At 35.2% G+C, this 15138-nt stretch overlaps 1 long non-coding RNA gene across 1 annotated transcript; it reads left to right on the forward strand.

The window, feature by feature from the left end:
- The first annotated feature begins 1188 nt into the window (after positions 1-1188).
- On the forward strand, positions 1189-8201 carry LOC147653956 (uncharacterized). Its single transcript, XR_015284107.1, has 2 exons — positions 1189-1460; positions 2384-8201. It is a non-coding gene; the product is annotated as an uncharacterized LOC147653956 (long non-coding RNA).
- Positions 8202-15138: the final 6937 nt, after the last annotated feature.

Below are 15138 nucleotides of genomic sequence, written 5' to 3' on the forward strand. Positions count from 1 at the left end.
TCATTTTTTGTCAGGAACTATGAAACTACACACTCTAAAATTAAATAACAAGACTGCCAAGATGAAACATATGGTAGACAGAAATTATATAAGTAGAAACTATCTTTATACATAGATGTGGGTTAAAAGCAGTTTATAGTTTTTAGCAAGATAGATATAGAACTTTATGTATGGTTGGATTTCATTAATTAATTCTCTACACATGTACAAAACTTTGTGGGGAAAAAGGGACTGTGAGCTGGTCTTGTAGCAAAGATCACAACTGAGCCAATGCTTTGGACTCTGTTTTTTATGAATTCTCTAGAGAAAAAACCAATACAGAAATTTAAATCCCCCTTCTCATTTTCCTCAGAATTTCTTCCAAAGGGGAAAAAAAATAATTCCAGGAAGCTATTCATCACAGATACATACTTATTTAAAAGGCCTCAAAAGCTGCAGTCAGAGGCATTAACCTCATTCACCTTCACTGGTCTGGCATTTGTAAGAAAGGCAATATCTGGTGCTACTCTTGTAGTTCATATAACTTTGCTTTATTTGCTGGAGCTCAGGTTGGAGTAACATGAAGAATCAGGACACAATAAAGAGTATAGGAGTTCTTGAGGAAATGCAGCCAACTCAAATTCATAAAGGTCATGCTCATTTATTATTTAGCTTATCACTAGGAAACTCATATGAGAAAAGCTTCTTAGAATTTGTAAACATTACACTACCTTTATTAGTCTGATCCTAAGGGAGCAATGCAGTGGAACTGATGTGGAAGAAATATGTACATAACTAGAAATACAGGTGTTAATAATATTCTGCACTGATACGGGGGTGGATGGAGCAGTTAAAAACACATTACTGACTTCACTGGCCATGAATAAATGTCTACAAGATTATTCCATGGAAACACTAAAATAAATCATTGGGGCATAAGAACAGGAATTATTTCCTGGGGGAAGAGGTAGTTCAGTTTACAGAAAGCTTATTAAAAATGCGGATGCTTTAATAAAATAGGGAGAGAGGGGGAGAGAGAAATAGGGAGAAAATTCTGGCATAGCTTTAAAGACTAGAAATACTAGAAAGGATTTGGTGAAAAAAAAAGTATGTGTCTTGGACAAACCGTAACTGTCCATTACATTGATGAAAATATGGAATAATCACAAAGAAATTCATATTAAGAGAGAAAAATATTGCATTCTAATAGAGTAAAAGGACAGATTAGTCATTCTTTTAGTTATTCATCCTGTAAAAATGAAATTAATCTCAAAAAGGAAAGTACATAATGTGACTGGCTACAATATATTTGACTGGAATACACAGATCTCAAAGAAGAATGAGAAGGTTGAAAAATCAATGATGGGACACAAATTATCAGTTCAGTGATATTCATATGGATTTTCTGAAATTAGTTTTGAAACAGTCACAAGTCTGTGCTGCTGTTAAAAAGCTGCTCGGGGTGCATCTGCTATTCTCAGGTAAGTCTGCAAGTCTAAAATAATTCAGAGAGTTTTCAGGACTGTGATGTTTGAACATCAAAATGGTGAAAATCCTTTTTTTTTTGGAGGCACTCCAAGGTTTATTGATCAGCAATAGTTTATTGTAAATCACAAAAGGTTAGATCTCCTAGCCTTATCACAATGACTTGCTGCGAGATCCCTCCACACACTTATGTCTTGACAAAGTCTGCACAACTCAATGGAATTTTGTATTCTTGATACAATGAAGTTGTTGTTTGAGGTAAAAAAAATCTTGTGTCATATGACCCAGTCTTCCATAAGGACTGCAAGGAAATGGCAGGACATCACCAGTGTCCCTTCCCTTTTCTTTAAGGACTGCAAAGGGAATTTGCATTGTTCTAAGAGAAATCTGCCAGGGCTGCTTGAGCAAACAGCTCTAGCATTGCATAGGGAGATGCCTCAAAGGGAGTTTTCCAATTGAAAGTTTGCTGGATTCCAACAAATCAGAAATATAAGCCATGGAAAAATCCCATTGGAGATGTTTTAGTCTTTGCAAATTGATTTTTAGGCAGATAAATGCCTTGACAAACCAAGAGAAGAAATCTGTATAAGACTTATAAAATATGAAGTATCTAATCTGTTGTTTTTTTGGAGAGTTTTTTTGGTTTTATTTTTATTTCTGTTTTTTTTTTTTTTTTTGAAGGGGAGTGGATGTAGCCTTTTTTAAAATTATTTTTTCTTCTTTTATTTATTTTATTTTCTAACTTAAACTTTCAATAATGGCCTTTGTTGTCTGAAAGAAGTTTCTATAAAGACTTGTAGCCCCTGAAGCCCTAATTCTGTGAAAGGTTGTGTCAGAAACTCAACAAATAATGTTTTTTCTTCTTCACTCACATTGTGATTTTTATTTTCTAATGATTGCACATGGTTTCTGTCCCCAGGAAACATTATTTCCAAGTTTGAAGATAATAGGACATGATGCCTTGAATATGAGAGAACATTTTTGCTTTTGGGAATATCTCCACTGCTGTTTAGAACTGATTGTCCTAAATTCATCCTGGTCTATAAACTTTTTAAAAAGAAAAATCTGTGTTCTATGTACCTTCAAAACATTGTTATCTAATATGGCAAGCCAATTAATAATTTTTCATATTCTCTCATGAGTGGGTTCATTTATTAAAACATGAAGAATTTTTCTCTACACATGGAGAAGATAGCTCTGGGAAGTTTATATAATAGGAAACTGTGCATATTTGGACACAGGTATTGAAGACTTTTTGTAAAAATATGTTTCCAGTAGAAAACAACACATTGCTACATCCTGAACACCCAAAGTCAGCCAGTTCACGATCCTTTTCCCTCTTTCAGCAGCATTTTCCACTATGTTCTTTAGCTAGCAGTTTGACTTTTTAATGGCTTATTTCCATCAATGAAAAAGGAGTTACTTGTAAATATAAGTGGGAAGAAATATGTCTAAATGCTAATCAGATCAAAGGAATTACTATTCCATCATCAGCTGATTGAGCTCTCAATGCTGCGTAGTAGTCTCACTGATGCTATTCAGAGTATTTTAGAACAACATCCTGCAGTAATATCTCTTAGACAAGCATTAGTCATAAGCAGACATTATTACTGAATTTTGCTTTTTCTTCATATGTTATTAAAAATGAATCAACCTCTTTTGGAGGCTGCTGTCTGTTCTTGTATTGAGCAAAATAGATTATCAGTTGTTTAAATAAACATCAATATCAGATTCTGAGGAAGTTGCTTTTGGAAAATACATGTAGGCTAGTTAAGAGCATCAAAATATGGAAACCAAAAGTATAGGTACAGCTTACACACACTGAAATTATCAAGCTTTTGCTGTATATTTGTCTTGTATGATTATCTGTTTCAATCTAGTCCAAATTATTGATGATTAAACTTGCCACTTGTTTAATGCTTAAGATCTTAAGCTGACTTCTAGCAAATTTGAATAGATAGTTATTCAGGAAATCAAAACTGATCTTTGCAGTTGAAAATAAAAATGTGATCTCTTGTACTTGGCACTGGTGAGGCCACACGTCAAATCCTGTGTTCAGTTTTGGGTCCCTCACTACAAGAAAGGCATTGAGGGGCTGGAGCAAATACAGAAGAATACATTGAATACATTGGAGCTGGAGAAGAGTCTGGAGCAGAAGCCCTAAAAGGAGCGGCTGACAGAGCGGGGATTGTTTAATCAAGAGAAAAGGAGGATGAGAGGAACTTATCATTCTCTACAATTACCTGAAAGGAAGATGTGGCCAGGTGGGAGTCAGTCTCTTCTCCCATGTAACAAGTGACAGGGAAGGTTTAGAGTGGATCTTAGGAAACACTTCTTCACTGAAAGGATGGTCAGACATCAAAATAGGCTGTCCAGGGAAGTGGCAGATTCACCATTCTTGGAAGCATTCAAAAGATATGTGGATGTGAAACTTGGGGATTTGGTTTAGTTGACAGCAGGGAGGTGCTGGATTAACAGTTGTACTACATTATCTTAATTTTTCCATTGAGGTTTTTTCCAACCTCAATGGTTCTATGATTCTTTGAATAAGGGGAGCCTCAACAAAGAGGTAAAGTCTTCACTAAAATTATTTAGTGAAGCTCATCAAAACATAATGTTCATATATTTGCCTCTTCCCACCCCCCCCCTCCCATTTTTAGTACAGAAAATACACATTATTCTTTCTTACAGCCTATATGAATGTTAGAGTTCTCATTTCTTAGTGTCAGTCAGGGTGAAAGGCATGCAGGGTGAATTTTGTTTTTCTACTGCTCATGCTGAACTATTCCTCATTAATATTTATATATAGTATTTGTTTCTATAAACACATTCTCTATATCAATGTTCAATATCAAATTTACAAGTGAAAATAGTACTATCACTTCAGACCCTGATAGATCTATATTCTCTTTTGCACTCATTAACATACTAGTTGTTATGACAATTACACACATATGAAAGAACAGGCCAGAAGATATTTGTTTCCTTAATCACAGAGGTATGTGTGTTATTACTAATGGAGCAGATAAGGAATTAAATTGATTAGAAGGTAAATAATTTTTAGAAAATTATGTAATTTAGAGAATAAAATATTTTTATTTTGTACATTTGTACTGAACTCCTGTGTAAGTGATGGATAGCCTTGTAACAGTCTTTGAAAATCTCTTCAAAACTCAAAACCTGTATGAAACTGTGTGTGGTACATTTCAGATCTAAAATTCTACCTTTCTTGGATGACTAAAAATCTGTAGATCAAAGGTGAGAGGAAGTGGCATCCTCATTTTATATTTGTGCTAGAAAGAACCAGAAAGAACTATCTGATACTGGAATTTGTAAGAAGAAAACTGTCAATGAAACCACAGGCTGAAATAGAAAAGGCTACATGAAAATGCATCACTGTTTTAGCTCACCTTCGTGTCATAATTGCCATTACTTTGTTTAACTAAAAACGTCAGACAAAATATTAAAGGTGTACACAAAGAGCTGCTCACTCTTCAGAAATGGCAATTTGTAGAATCCCTTTGTCAAAGCAAAATCAATTTTCACAGGAGCAAAGGTACTTCTGAATGAAGGTCAAACTTCAACTTTCTGTTTGTAATTGTTTTGGCGCTAGAGCTGTTTGAAAGCATAAATAGAAAGGAACCAAAATCAAGCAACATGCAATTGCAGGATTTCCTCTTTTATAACTGAATAATATCTGTAGGCAAAAAATATAGAAGTTGAGTTCATTCTCAGTAAACTTTAACTCCAGTATTAAATACTGGGTTATGACTATGAGCCTATCACTGGAGGTCTCCAAATGTGCCTTGAAAACACATGAAGCACTATATTTGAGTTAACAGTTCTTGGTGGATTTTACTTATTTTTTTGAATATGCTAAATAATTTCTTCAAAAGGCTGTGGTCTTCCAAAAATTTATGGGTGTAGGTAATATAACTGCAGTTTTAGTCAAAAATTACTCAACTTCTCCCATGTTAGTTCCAGGTGTGAAGTATCTTTTTTGTACACAACTTGTACTTTTTTCAGCATGTACAGAAATGTATATGATATGCTAAAGAGTCATTAAAGAGAAAAGCAGTTTCTAATGGATAAGGATGCACTGGGAGATGAGCAGATGGAGAAGAGCCCTGCCAAGAATGACGGGGGAGCTGGTGGATGAGGGGCCAGATATGAGATGGCCCCTTGAATCCTGGTACCTTCAAAGTCAGACTGGAAAAAGGTTTGGAAAACCTGATTTAGGGAAAGCTGTCCTTGACTGTGACAGGAAGGGTTAGACTAAACAGTCTTTTAAGGTCCTTCCCAACACAAACCATTATAAGATTTCATGGAAAGAATAATTTTGAGAGGTATGTGGTGACAATTATACAGATATTCTGCAATTTACTGATCCTATTAGAACAATATACAAAAAATTCCTGAACCTGCACTTACTGTTATTTAAGAGTATCATGTCTGAATAGACTGACTTATATCAGTAGATCAGTAAATTTTGACACCACATCTCTGAATATGGGCAAATAATATAAAAATTTGGCTGAGTTCTTCACTGAAAAGATAAGATAGATCTGTGGGTATTATGAAACTGTTCCACTTGTATGAATCTTTGAGACTTTAAATATTAATAGGACCTTTAGTTAAGTAAATGTGAATATAAAATATCAAACTAAAATGCAAATGGCATACATATTTCAAGTATTCATAATATATGCTATCCAGACATCGCAGGAGCAAAGAGCAGTCTGGGTTTCAAAGTCATATGTAAGCAAAAGAGAATAATCAGAAAATCATGTAATGTGACACAGGACTTGAATAGTAAAGATGAGAATTACAAGTTTCTCAAACAAAGGAGCCATTTTAGAATAATAAGCAATAATATATGTGATAAAAATATCAGTGTAGAAAAACAGTATCAAATATACCATGTTCTTTTCATTACAGTGTAGCTATTCTCTACTGTCTCTTGAATAACAGGAGTAAAATATACAATGAAAAATTCCCAAATTCTTTAAAATCAGATTATTTTATGGTAGTAGCCATAAAAATGTGCAAAAATTCCACTTCTCAAAGTGTCATGAAGCATTCTTGCTGACACAGAGCTTTTATAGCAGCTATGTATAAGTCATTCTGTCCTGAGCTTTTCTGCTGTCATCTACAAACAATATATGTGAAGATTTTCATGAGAAAGTAAATGACAACAACAAACTTTCCTCTGAGATTTTATGAAATCACTGGGGCTGTTTCTTTTTATGGTACATCCTGAAAGAGTGAAAAAAAAGAAGATGCAATTTCTGCTTTCTGAAGGGCCATTGGCTGCTGTTCGAGTTCCACAGGTCATCGCAAGAAGCCAATATGCTCATGACCCCATCTAATTTTTTATCTGAAACACCAAATGGAAACAGTCATTTGGGTTCTGACTCCAGCAGAGGTCTGATTGCCTGAACTGCTTTTTAAATGGACATGAGGGCATTGATCTCTCCACAAGATGAGGTCAATGTAACCATCTGCTCTGGGACCAGCCCTTCCTCTTCAGCAGTAAAACATAAAGAAGGTCCATCCATCTTTGGGCCACCATTCCCTACATTTTCCTAGTTTTGAATAAAATTTAGTCTTCTTTTTATTTTATTTTTTAACTCAGTAGGAGTCCAGAGTTTGTACCTCAGTTTTGCTGCTAAACCTGAAGCTTTCTAACATACCCCTTTTTATACCCTGGTGGAATAATTTTCGTACAGATGTACAAATATTTACATTATTTTTTTGTAGTGCACTTGCATGTTTATATACGTATATAACATAACATTTAATTAAAAATCATTTTTGCTGGGATAGGAGCCTAGTGCAATGCCCAGTGTTCTAAGGGTCCTCTATAAGGATATTCAAATGTCTTAAATGGCTTTTTTTTGGGGGGGTGGGGGCAGGGGACTGATCAATAGTTCAATGAGATGTTCCATATTTAAAGAATATCCACATTTAAAGAATAGGTGATAAGTTCAATTTCATCCTCTTTTTTTTTTTTTTCCCCCTTTTTTTTCCTTAATATTTATCATTTTATGATCCTGCTTTTTCTCATATGTTGACCACGGGAGAAATGTGGTCCATCTATCATGATATGCTTAAGGTGTACTAAACCTCCTCTGGATGTGAGACACAGAAAAGCCATTTCAGGAGTGTTAATTAACATGTTCAATTAGGGTCACTGATCAAAGTTTAGTGTGATTCCTAGGGAAAGATCATCTCCTTTCCCTTTTTTTGGGTATATAACATAGGAGTAAAACCTGCTGAGTTATAATGTAATTAAATGTGTATAGTCATAAGTAGGGACATAACTTTTATTTTGGATTACACAGTGTAGATTAAACTTAGGCAGCTAAATAATATCTCTGGTAACTACTTAATTAGCCTTTCAGTCACATTTTCTTGATTTCTTTTCTTTTAAGTCTTCCAGCAGAAGTGATTGAAAGAACAAAAAGAAGCCAAGAATGTGTTCCACTCTAAAACAAAATAAATTTGTAACAACCTACTTGTTAATTTGAAAGTTCTTTTCTCTTTTCTGAAGATTTTACTTTTAACCAATTCATAATTTAAAAGTTTGGTGGCAGATATCAGAAATTTTGTTTTTTTGAAATTCATATCTGACTTTCTCTTAAAACTGCTACCGTTGCCTTCCAAAAAGGAAGCAGGTTTTAAATTACTGATATTTCTATTAATGTAAAACATGTAAAATTTGTCTCTTTTATTAAGGATTTTTTTTTCACTTATTCCATATAAATTTCTCCTTGATCTAAGTCATCAAATAAGTATCATAAAGGCAGTCTTCCCAAATTCCAGATATCACTTAACTACTAACTCCTACTACACTGCTATATGGCATAGCACAAACACAATTTCAGAGACTTGAACATGATGATAAAAAGATGACAGTTCAGTACTGCTCTTATTTTTTGCATTTATTTATTTAGCAAGCAGTATACTATCTGGTCTTAGGCTTCTAATCAGCCATTACACACGCTCACATAAAAATAATGCCATTTCAAATGAATACATGGACCCTTATTTATATCTCTCATTTTAGGCAGGATAATGTGATGAAAAAGATGGTTAAGGAATACATTAGATAATTAAGCAGCAAACCCCATACAATGATCTTTAAATGTCTTTGAAATTATCTTACTTCCTTTAAATAGGAGTATGCTAAAACTGTAATAACTACTCTTTATAAAGGATAGTGTTTCCTGGGGATTTTCTGCAAGTCATGAAAAATGTCTGACAAACCAAATTCCTACAGGTCTCTCATTTATGAGCAAATACATAACAGGTACATCATGAAATATCCTATGTTTTACAAAGGGCTATATCTCATTTAGCTAATAAACAATTTTTAATTGCCATATGTCACATACAGGACAACATGGGGGCCAGGAACAGTCAAGATGGATTTTCAAAAGGCAAGTCCTGCTACCAACCTGATCTCCTTCTATGCCAAAATGACCCTCTTTGTAGATGAGGAAAGGCTGCAGATGTTGTCTAAGTGGACTTCAGTAAAGCCTTTGACATAATTTCCCACAGCATTCTCCTGCAGAAACTGACTGTTCACAGCTTGAAAGTTGCACTGTTTGCAGGATAAAAAAACTGCCTGGATGGCTAGGCCTAGAGAGTGGTGGGGAATGAAGTTAAATCCAGTTGGCTGGTCACAGGTGATGCTTATTTATGTCTTTATTTTGCAGCTTAGACCAATTTATTTGCTGGAAGCAGTGGAATATAGATCTTCAAGGCTGTTGGCATTATATATGAGCGTTTCCTTTTACGGTTCAACTTACCATATGTTTCTCTCTTCTGAGTTTTAAGGTTCATTCCTTGCCTTTTTTTGCACTGTTTAAAATTTGGTAAGCACATAAAAATCTAAAAACAGTGTATTATAATAAGAAGAGCTAGGATTAATTATAGCTACTATGTTACTTCTACTAAATCAGCAGACCTCGTGAAAAGCCAATGCACATCTGCACGTCTCAATCAAACACTTTTCACAGGCTCCTTTACTTGCTAATTTTCTGTACAAACTCTTTTTGCCCTATGTCTGCTGGGGGGTTCAGTTTGTTGTCTTTTAACTTCCATCTTGAACTGGGATCCCAAGGGATGGGAGCAGATGGCTAACAATGCAGAACAATCAAAATTTATTAGCCTGGAGGACGTGTAATTCAAACAGAAGTATCCTGTCTTAGTGAGCATGGAGATGAAAATCCCAACAGGCCTTACTCCCAGATGCACTTACATGTAAAGGTTGGGATTCTTTACGGGATATGAAGTCAGTAAGAAAATTTATCTGAAATAGGGCTTGTGGAGGGAACTTTCGGAAACATAAATTTGCAAAGTCCTCTTTCACATGCAATTAACATAGGTAAGTGCACTTGGCACTATCTGTGCAGCTTCAAGTTTTCTGAACACTGATAAAACCCTGATAGGATTTTATGTCCACTTCCTGTAAGATAATGTTTTCACTCTGAGCTTCCATAGCAGCTCCTTATCCATCCATGGAGGCTTCCTGACATTTTTGCCCAATTTCCTCCTTGTACAGACTGCTCCTGAGCTTGGAGAAGGTGAACCTGCAATTCAACCAGCCCTCTGTCTTCCAGGGCTCTATCACACTGAACTCTACCAGGCAGGTCCTTGAAGAGGCAAAAGGCTGCTTTCCTGAGTTCCAGAGCAATGAGCTTATTGTGGGCCCTCCTCACTGCCCTGAGGAACTCCAGTTCCACCATCTCACAGTCACTGCAGCCTCCGCTGCTTTGGAGTAGTACATTCCCCCACAGCTCTTCCCTGCTGGTGAGCACAGGGTCCAGTATTGCACCTCTTGTTGGCTCCTCAATCACTTGTAGGAAAGTTGTTGACACATTCAAGGAACCTTCCCAATTGTTTGTGCCAGACATGGACATGTGCACCAGCCCAGCCAGCATGGGTTCAAGAAAGGCAGGTGCTGCTAGACCAGTTTGATCTCCTTCTATGACAGGGTGACAGTAACAGACAGAAAGGGTGACAGAAAGGGCAAGATGAAACAGCTCAAGTTGTGCCAGGAGAGGTTTAAATTGAATCTAAGAAACAATTTCCTCTCTGAAACAATGGTCAGGTATTGGAACAGGCTAACCAGGGAAATGGTGGAATCATCATCCTTGGAAAGCATTCAAAAACCTGTAGATGCTGTGCTTGGAGACATAGTTCAGTGGTGGACCTGTCAGTGTTACATTAGTGGTTGAACTTGGTGAACTTAGAGGTATTTTCCAACTTTAATGATTCTGTGTTCTAAGTTGTGACAGCTGGTAGCAACTGTTTTTTGGCAGTAGATGTTGTTCTTGTCAGCATATATTCCATGCTTTCTTTTTGTGATGTGTTTTTGCATCGTTTAAGTGTTTTAGCATGTTTTAGTATGGTTACAGTGAAAATAAAAGGGGAAAAAATATTCTGAAGATAAAGCCCCAGAAGATCAGCTAATGTTTAAGGGAACCATAGCAGTACTTTCACATTGTTAATGACTAGAAGCCAAAAAAGAGCTCTTTTCAGCTAGCTGTTCCTCCAAACCTGAAAATCATATCGATATGAACATCAGAGAGCACCATTGGCACACAGGACTGACACACAGGAGAATTAAGCAGATAATGTCAGTAAATTAAATTTCTCTGCAGTAATATCTAAAGCGTATTTGGACAGGACAAAGTGATGAGATTTCAGCATAGCTCACTGACCTTTCACAGATCTCACTGACACATGGGGAGCATCCCACAGGATACTGTATGGCCCAACACATTGACTGGAACCCAATTCACCTCATGAAGAATAAATTCATTTCCACTAAATATGGACAATGCCTTTTGACTGACAAAGTTAGATAATGTAATGCTAGTTACTGGTATCAAGGCAAAGAGATGCCCTACTGAGATTCTTTTTCAGTTGACTAAGGAAACACTGCACACTGGTCACAAAGTGCATCCTTGGAATAGTGCAACAAGACAGACAGAAATCTCCTCATAATGCTTTTCTCAATTGTTTTGACTGCACATATGTGGAAATATTTTTGTAACTGTTAAACAAATATTGTTAAAGTAATCTGACTTTATTGGGACAAGCACCAAAGTGGGTTTTACCCAAGTATAATCTTATCATGCCCCATGTTTCAGGGGAATTCTTAATTTTAAAAGGAATTGATGAAAAGTTTTACAGTCACAACCCTGTAGAAGGGTCAAACCATTCATCAAACCAGGGAGTCTGTGTAGGTAACCAATCTCCAAGTCAAAGTCCTAGCATTTTGTAATGTTATTTTTTCAAGTGACTTTACTATTGAGGTGGTTTTCCTTCAGATTAAAACCTAGATTCAGCCCAACTGAAAGTAAAATGTTTAGTTTAGTAAAATGAGTTTCCAATATGATCACAAGAAGAAAGCAGCACAGATAGTACAACATTGGTAGATCTGGAATTATATTTGCTTAGATTCCCTTGACTGTTAGCAGATTTCAAATACTGAAAGTTGCTGAAATGTTAGACAACCTGGTAAAGAGAGTAGTGCTGCTGTTCAGCACATACTTTCCTGATATCTTCCAATTGGTGGTGACATGTGTTCCTCACCAGAATGAATTCTATTTATTTATAACTGAATGCCCTGGCTGACTGGTAAAGATGGGATGCTAAATTAAACAGTGTGTAGTCCTTCAAAATCTGTAAAAGTATTGAAGGAGGCCACTTTTAGGTGCAAGATATGACACTTCAGCCTAATCCAAGTTAAATGTTATGATGCTATTTCACTAAAAATGTTACTTTGTGCCTGACTCCATTGTGTTTCATTGCATAACCTCAAATTCATCCATATTAGAATGTGAAACTAAATACTGGCATAAGTCTAAACCTGCAGAAATTTCTGAAGAAATCACAGAGCTAATTGTCATTTTTCACTGAATCATGATAAAAGATGAAGGATAGATGTTAGCAATGATTTGAATATGCTTAGCAATTACTGTTCAGTGAAATATAATATTATTGAGGAACAATATTTTATAATTTAAAACTCTCAGATTCTTGTATGTGAGTATGCTAACACATTAGACAAATGTAATATTTTTGATGAGGGGCAGTTTCCTTCTTTGTTTACTCTTAATTTGTACAGGCATTCCATAGGGAATGTGAACAAATTAATATCCATTAATTCTATTTAATAACTGAAAACACTTCCTTGAAGGTGGGGAAAAGAGTCTAGTTCCAAAGTTCATAAACTTATCTGCACATCTTTAGTCTTTCATGATAATTTCTGAGCTGATGATCAAAATAATAGATAAGGGACAATATATTACAGAAAAGACTGCAACAGTTCAAATATTATTATTATTATTATTATTATTATCAAATCAAATATTATTATTATTATTAAATCACATTATTACTGTTGTTAGCTACAGATAATGAAATATTAACCTAATGTGTAAAGATTTAATTTTAATTGTTTTAAATATAAAATTACTGTTATTTAAATTATATTTATAATGTTACATAATTATATTTCTATTAAAAATATTTTTTATTTCACTTGTGTTTAATAATTTTATTAATGTAGCAGAAAATCTTTGTGCTAGGTGGTATATACATAAACTTAAAAGATGTCCTATTTTATGGGAAATCTGAAAGTATTGAACGATTTTAGTTCATTGACAAATTAGGAAAAAATAAGTCCCTAAATAACAGAAAATCAATTTTTAGAGATATAGCAGGAATGAATGAAAGGAGAGAATCTTAAGCAAGAGAGAACAAGGGAAACAGTAAACTAGGACACCAGTTAATAAATGGAGACTCCTTCAGAATACTAATTTTAATGAGAGAGAATGGGAGAGGAATGCTCAATATAGATTTAGGGCCAAATCCTGCAGTTTTTGTACTTGCAAAAGCAAGAAATAAAAAAGACATGAAGCAGCCAAGAAAGAAGATTGTTAAAGGTAACACAAAGGGACAGTAATGAGCCAGGGAGTCTGTGGGTCACATTGCCAAACCAAAGGTTATCCTAAGAACGGGAGCTAAACAGGAAGTATCAGAATGACACTTCTGACTAATTTCTTAACAATGATAATGAGAAATAAAGCAAACTACTAAGATAGTCTAAAAAAAAAAGAATGCAAGTCTCACCAGGACTATAGTTCTGGAAATGTGAAGAAAAGTACAGACGATTTAAACAGTTCTTTAAACTGTAACTGCAAGAAATGAATGAAAGTGAAGGAGAAGGTACTCAGAAGTAAGCTTCAATCATGATAAGAGCTGTCTCTGAAGCGCTTGATGTTTTTTAAACAGTGTTCAGTTGGGTCAGGTAGAGAAAGCTAGACATGAATTTCCCTGTACAGAAATGTGAAGTGCAGCATCCAGTGCAAAAAATTGAAGATGTGTTTTAAAAAATATACATATCACAAAAAGGGAAAGAACCAGAATGTCTTCAGATTGATCTTCAAGTTTCTAAGAGATCTATTGCAGATGAGATAATGAAAAAATTAAATCCTGAAAATTAGCAAGAAACTGATATACAACACTTAACAAAGAATAGAATTTGACAAGCAAAGGCATAGAATATTGAAGTGTGTTAAGGATGGGCAGTGCTTAGATTTTCTTGCCAGGGTGAAAAGTCTAAAATGATACCTTGAATAGAAAGAATTTTCAGGACCTGTCCTGTAATACACAAATAGGTTAAGACTAAATAACAAGGCTGAAGACAAAATACAGCGTTTGGAAAAAAACATGCAAGAATTATGCTACACTGCAATACTTTGTAGACACCAATACTAACAGATTACAGTAGCACCACTAGCTCTGAAGATCATTCTTAAAACTCATGGAAACAGTTGGATATTGTCTGATCCTCCATCTGAAAGAAAAAAAACAAACAGTTTTACTTCTGTTTCTGGTTCATAAAGGTACCTGGGTGTTCTCACCTCAGCTTGAACATTTCCTAACCCATTGAACTCTGTGTTTTGTGGGCTCCCTCCACTCATGACTGATCAAAACCATCACTTCAACCAATGGACATTGAAAATGCAAGCATCAAGTCTCACTGTGGATACACAGGTAGTAATAACTTCTACCTCCAGTATGAACTTTTACAATTTCCTGTTCTTTTCTTTATATATTTTCTTAAGTCATATCTTTATACTTTTCTATTGCTATATTACTATAAATAATAATAACCAAAATGGCTACATATCTCCTTTCCATTGCAGACAAATTGTTCTAAAATAAACCTTACCTATATATATATGTGAAAACACTGATCATTCACTGTAATTTCACTTTAATCCTCCACAAGGCATCTATTAACAAGCACCTGAGTTGCCTTTCGTGATAGGTTGAAAGAGGAATGTATCAAACAGCTAATCAGAGGTGATTATCCTGCTCTGTTCAGTGTTTGTGCAGCCTCACCTTGAGTATTGTGCAATTCTGGGACCCACCATTTAAGAAAGATGTGAAGGTCCTTGAATGCATCATACCTGCCAGAGCAAGTGTAGCAGCAGCTTACAGCTTAGCAGGAACTCAGCTGAAAATTTGCTAAAACAATTGAGTCATCCTGTGATACCCAGGCTAAGTTTTTGTCAGAAAAATGGTGTCAAAATAACATAAAGAGGACTATATGTAATGAACTCTATTTGCAGAAGTCAATATTTTAAT

Source organism: Cyanistes caeruleus, chromosome 3 (assembly GCF_971803275.1).
Source record: "Cyanistes caeruleus chromosome 3, bCyaCae1.hap1.1, whole genome shotgun sequence".
Lineage (NCBI taxonomy): Eukaryota > Metazoa > Chordata > Aves > Passeriformes > Paridae > Cyanistes > Cyanistes caeruleus.